The sequence below is a fragment of the Hibiscus syriacus genome, unplaced genomic scaffold (genome assembly GCF_006381635.1).
Source record: "Hibiscus syriacus cultivar Baekdansim isolate YM2019G1 unplaced genomic scaffold, ASM638163v2 tig00117017_pilon, whole genome shotgun sequence".
NCBI classification, from domain to species: domain Eukaryota; kingdom Viridiplantae; phylum Streptophyta; class Magnoliopsida; order Malvales; family Malvaceae; genus Hibiscus; species Hibiscus syriacus.
The window spans coordinates 3,814,736-3,821,297 of NW_024063526.1; the positions used below are offsets into that span (position 1 = coordinate 3,814,736).

Below are 6,562 nucleotides of genomic sequence, written 5' to 3' on the forward strand. Positions count from 1 at the left end.
ATTTATGAGATTAACCCATATTTTTGCAAAATTACCTATTTTGGTCCCTTAATTAAATTAAATAAATTAAATGTATTTTATATAAAATTTGGGGCGTGACAATTCTCCTCCCCTTAAAATAATTTCTTCCTTAAAATTCACTCAAGTCACAGAAATACAGAAGTGAAACTTTCAACAATTTTTCAATATCTTCAAGTAGCTTTTACAGAAGTATGGGTCCTCTACTAATCCTTAACCAACTGAATATACATTCTAGTTAGAATTCTCCTTCATCATAATAAAAGAATCTGAACAGAATTATCATTGTGGAAATAATTTGACCTTAGCTACGAGGTTAGGTTCATAGAGCGGTAACGCATTCTAATTTTATTTCTGGAGTCTAGTCAGAATTTCTCTGATAAGTAACTCTCACATTAATCGTGAGGTATTTTACAGAATTTAGACAAACGTTACTGGTATTCTTTTTATGCATAGGTCGAGCCCTAACGTATAGAAAACTTAGCTTAACTTATTACAGAGAGGAACTCGACCTTGAAGTTTCTACTTAGAGAAGTACGATTATAGTCTAGGGGCATCTACTGACCATACATCTTATGACAGTTGATCGGCCAGTCTACCCAGAAAGATGTCTCAACCTAAGCTCTTATACCACTAAATGTAATACCCTTAGACCGATACGGGTGACCTGGACCGATCTGAGGTGTCACATTGGGGCCACTAGAGTGACTCATAATAAAAATAATAGAAAATTTTAAAAGTTTTATTAAAACATATAAAAATACAAGTGTTGAAATCTTTCAAATCATAAAACATAATTCGTTCATGAATCCCATCATAAAAGTTTTAGACTCAATATAAAAATCAAACGTGACCTATATGCCTACTAATTACACTTGTACCATACTGTAAGCAAAACCGAAAGAACTCCTACTAATGAAGTCGATAACTACACTAGATCGATCTTTTAACCTGAAATGGTGAATAATAGAGCGAGCTTTTGGAAGCTCTATAATAGAAAACTATCAGGTGACGCTGAAATACTTGCAGATAAATAATAAGCATAAAAAATTTCTTATTGATTCAAGCATCTATAAGTTTTCGTGATGAATTGAGGTTCCACTGATATTTCTTCAAGTAAAAGACAAGAAGCTTACAGTTCAAAGGATCAGGTTCAGAAGATTGTAATATGGTGTCTAGTGTGTTTTTACAAATCCAAAATAAATAAAATCATAGATTAAAAATAGTAATATTTTATTTCAGTAAAACATAATTTTAAAATCATTTTAATACCCTTCACCCGAACACTCCATATGTAGTCCCCCAAAACTACATCCATAAGGGCTTACCAGAAGCACACAAAAAAAGCGCCACCCTAAGGGAGTACCTTGAGACCTATGGGCCTACCCAAGGGTCACCTTAGGTTCATAAGGAATTACCAACTTGATAAGAGCTGAACCTTCATACAATATCCTGTAGAAATCAGATTGAGCAGTAAACTATAATATCAAAATCATGATCCAATAGAATATTGTAAAAATTACAATGTAGTTATTTAAATCACATAAATAAACTCCACCCGAACACCATATGCAATTCCCAAGAATTGCATCCATAAGGACTTACCCTAGGCCCAATGAACCTAAGAGCCAACATAAGGGAATGCCTTGGGGCATGAGAGCCTACCCATGGTCACCTTAGGTCCATAAGGAATTACCAGCTTAATCAAAGCTGAACCTCCGTATTCCATAATCCTACACAGATAATATCCCAATAATCAGTTCATATCATAAATAGTAAATTCCATGATCCATAAATCAGACATAATTATATTTTCTAGTGGAAACAGGTAACCAAAGAGCATATATCATGTAGCCATAGTTCGCAAAAAAATAAATCAATAAATCAATAATTTTGAATTTTGAACAATTAAAAGACTTAATAAATCAATAAATTTGCTAAATTACATTCGAGGACAAATAAAATAATCATATAGTATATAGGGAACACACTAGAAACTTCAGTTATTTTTTAGAGGAACGTAGTAACTATCAAGAAGGGGAACATGAGTCTCTATAAGTTGATTGGATTTTAGAAACACGATCCCTACAAAAAAGGGTTTAAATGCTAATGGATCTAAACAAACATCATAATTTAGGAACCTTTATATAAGAATAAATTAAGATTTCAGATATAACCAGATCGATTCCATTATTTAGGCCATAATTGGTATTTCGGACACTTTGATCTCTAATGGATTCTTAGTAATTTAATCCACTAAGGGTGAAATGATGATTTACGATATTCATGATTCATGTCAATTTATCAGAATATTGAGTCAACTCGCACTGAACAAATCTCAGCACTTCAAGAATATTTATGATCATCTTCAGAACCATTGTTGAATAGATCTTGAGGAACTGTATGTATTCCGATGGTATTTGTTTTATTTATGTATTGCAATAGTCTCCAACATGACTGATGTACTTGAGTCGTACTCCACAACCTTTAGGGTGATATAACACTTAGGTTTTCTCGGTGTTTCCATAATTATCAAATAATATTCACTTATTTCTAGGTCATGTGGGTAGTTAGGTCATTTTTTTACTGGAGATTACATCGATTATCTTAGTGTTCAAGGTATTCCAATCATTTTCTTTAATTCAGTCATATATATTCCAGTAATTTAATCATCGGGTGATTATTCCAAAATCATAAATTCTAATTTTTTATCGCCTCGGGAATTAAAATTAGTAAACAAGATGTTTCTGAACAAACTGAGTATTTATCAAGTGAATAAGTAGTCTATCAGAGCAAGGATGACTTTTTAGGGTTATTTTAGTTATTACTGATTTTGAGGATTATGATGTTATGTCCCTGCTATAGAAGAAGAATAATCGAAGGAAATTGAGGAAATGGAGATTAAAGAAGAGAAGAAAAGGGATTCAATAAAACTGAAAATTCATTCATTCATTTCATGCCTTCAGGCCTACCTAAAACATTGCTTATATATTTACATTGTACCAACCATTTACCAGCTATCAATACATCTGTCTCTAATAGTTAGATTCCCTTGCAGGTATTGTTGGGTGTTGTTGGCGTGACTTCCTTCACTGCTGGCAGTATCATTCCCCTTAATTAAAATCCCTAACCTCTCTAATGAATCCTAACCCTATTTCAATTTCCCTAATTCTATCATGACAATACCCCCTCTATGAAAGGATCCTTATCCCCAAGTATCAAAACCTAACAATTATGCCTTAAGCACAATATAGTTTACCCCAATGACGTTTTCCAACATTAAGTTATTCCACTGTAGCTGATTGTACTTCTTCTCCCTTCCAGGTACTTGTACTTTTAGAAGATTGTAGTACTCTGCCACGGTGAAGAAGTGCTTGTGCTCGGTGATGAAGGCAAGCAGAGCCTCAAATGACATATTTAACAGTTCAAAATAGGTTCGGACATGATCGAGTCTCTGTTGTATAGCTTCACTATCAATTGAAGGGATAGCAATGAGGGCCTATTCTAATGCAATTAAATTCCGACATATCTGTTGAACTCCGAAAAGGTTGATCGATTTCATGTCGGCCAAAGCCTTAAGTGATGCATTTGCTGCAATACTACATATTCCATCAAATATGTACTTCTCATTCACTCCAGCAACAAAAGGTGATATTTCCTCATCCCTGCGTGTTATCTGCGCAGTAAGTGAAATAAAGAAATCATTAGGATCATCTGCATCTTGATTTTCTAGGCATTCCTTATATGTCATTTCCTGCAAGTGGAAAATTGTCTCCAACTGCATCTCAACACGCATAACTTTCCTACAATCAATTGCTAGTTTTCTGTACTCATCCGCATGGTTTAATGCTGCTAGTGGGGTTGCTTTTACAAGTATTTCAATGGAGTCCGCAACATACTCTAATGAATCACTCAGGAATGCCATCAAAACAAGTTTATTGTCATCAAGAATTAGATTCTCCTGCTTAATAGGACGTAAATTTAAGAGGAGTTCACATAGTTCTGATTCAATTTCCATACGTTCTGAATCAGAAACAATAGTTCCCATATTTGACTGACCCAGTGCATTTGGTAAGCACACACTAGTAGGATCAAGTTGCATCAATTTATCAATATCATGCCTTCCAATGACCGTATAACTCTGCTTCTCAAGAACTTTCTCGAGCAATTCCCTTGCCATTGTAAGCACCCACTTGGTAACAATTTGTTTTGCTTTTCTGGATTTTATGTTTTCAACTTTTCAGATTGTGCCTATGATTCCTCAATGCCCTCATCAGGAGGAAAACTTTCTTCACCTCTTGGTATCTTACTCCCCTTGAACTGAGCTTCATGGCTAATGCACACAGTCAAGATAACAAATAGTAGGCATGAAGCAAGCTCTATAGAAGCACATTATTCCAAAAAGAGGGAATGCACTATTGTACGAAGTTTCGCCACAACAAGATTCTTTGAGGCAGACCTTATGATGTATCTTGTTTTTCTGGTTTGCTCCCTGTAGGGTTCAGGTGAAAAAGTTCTCTGTAGAATTGCTTCAACAGTCGCCATAAATATCTTCATGAGACATGCTTCAGAAGGACTTCCACATGGAAGGTATTCCAGGACCTTCAAAAGTGGTATGTATAGGTTCCACGATAATACGGAAGGTTACAACGAGGTTGAAACAATAATTTATGGAAGATCAACAGCCGAAGAGCTCAAGGGAATCATGCCATAAACAACTTCCCATATGGTTCATATTCTTTATTCCATCTCCGGTCCATGAGTACAAAGCATTGACGCGATCCCTTGAGCAGTAGCTTTAATAGTTTCTTCAACCGCAGAAACCTTAATCTGTTTTCTATAGCACGATATATAACCACCAGAAGGTTCATGTTGAAATTATACTCACTCAACTTGTCTAATTGGAGGAAAAAACAATGCAGGCTGTGAAAGTATGCGAAAAAGTAAAGTTGCAGCAGTATCAGCAGCAATACCCACTCTTATAGACATTGCAGTCCCAATTGCCCACAAAAAATACAAATGCATCCAATTTTGAGGAAGCCTTATACCAGTTGTATAATCTTCAGTAGCCCGAAGGAGTTCCACAAACTGCACGGTAGCATCAAGTGCATCTGTAGCCCACCATGGTGGTGCTTCTAAAAGTCAAAGAAGAAATCGTTGGGTGGCACCTGGAGTTGCAATAGCATAATACCGATGAAACAAACGTGCATATGGTTCAAGAGCTGGTAACCCAGCAACTAAATGCTCATCCAAAGCTGTTGTTGGGGAAGGAAGTAGAAGAGTAGGGACTGCAGTAGCCGTTAAACTAGCAGTCTCATAGCGTGCAACCTCTTCATCACATACACTTAAAATGACACCGATACCATTTACAACAGCTCATCTTGGAGTTGATGGTATGAGCTGAGAATGTTTTCCAGATCCACGAGAAGAAGTAGTAGTAGGTGGATTGAGGTCCCAAGTTGTATATTTTCCCATAACACCACTGCACCAATGGAAGTAATCGCTTATGATACCCAAAGGTGCTGCAAGCAATAAATCAGTAATCCAAGGAGACAAAGATCTTAAAGGCTTCCTATCTGGTTCACTATTTTGTGGTTCTATTTTATATATCGGGCAATTGCAATGAGTCAGAATTCGCAAGATCTCTCCACATGTTAGAGCCCATTGTTCAGAATACTCATTCTCACTACTTGTGCAGACTAAGGAGATGAATGATGCAAAAGGAGAGGTACTTTTATCATACACCAACGTACCATCAATGATGCCTGAAATTATTGGAAGAACAACCGCATACCCATGTTCTGGATGATGTAGGACAAAAGTTACAAAAACGTCATCAAAAAGGCGTTGCTCCTTCGATGGATAGCTACTGTAAATAAGCTCAGCAATATCCTCAGGAAATTGTTCTGATATATATTGCTTGAAATACTCAACATAAGTAGTAATTTGAATATTTGATGATGGCAATTTATCGAACACCTGAAAATCATCATGTTTTTGCTCACACTCTTTACCAGTCAGCAATTATAAAATGTGCTCCACATCTCTCTACTGCGACGCCATTTTGGATTCCAACATACTCAACCTACTGTCCTACTTCTGCCACTATTTAGGCAGTTTTGTGCCATCCGTTGCCTGCATCACCAGAGTTGTAAGTTCTGTAATCTGCTGCTGGATTGAAGAAAGATTAGGAGTTTCGACCATGGTTTGGTTCTTTGCTTCAAGCTGCCAGGAAATGATGGCTCTGAATACCAATTGTTATGTCCCTGCGATAGAAGAAGAATAATCGAAGGAAATTGAGGAAATGGAGATTAAAGAAGAGAAGAAAAGGGATTCAAGAAAACTGAAAATTCATTCATTCATTTCATGCCTTCAGCCCTACCTAAAACATTTACATTGTACCAACCATTTACCAGCTGTCAATACAGCTGTCTCTAATAGTTAGATTCCCTTACAGGTGTTGTTGGTGTGACTTCCTTAACTACTGGCAGTATCCCTCCCCTTAATTAAAATCCCTAACCTCCTCTTAATTAAAATCCCTAAC

The 6,562-nt window shown here is 36.2% G+C and overlaps 1 pseudogene; it reads right to left on the reverse strand.

Moving 5' to 3' along the window:
- Positions 1-4,249: 4,249 nt before the first annotated feature.
- LOC120195666 lies at positions 4,250-6,222 on the reverse strand (annotated as a pseudogene).
- Positions 6,223-6,562: the final 340 nt, after the last annotated feature.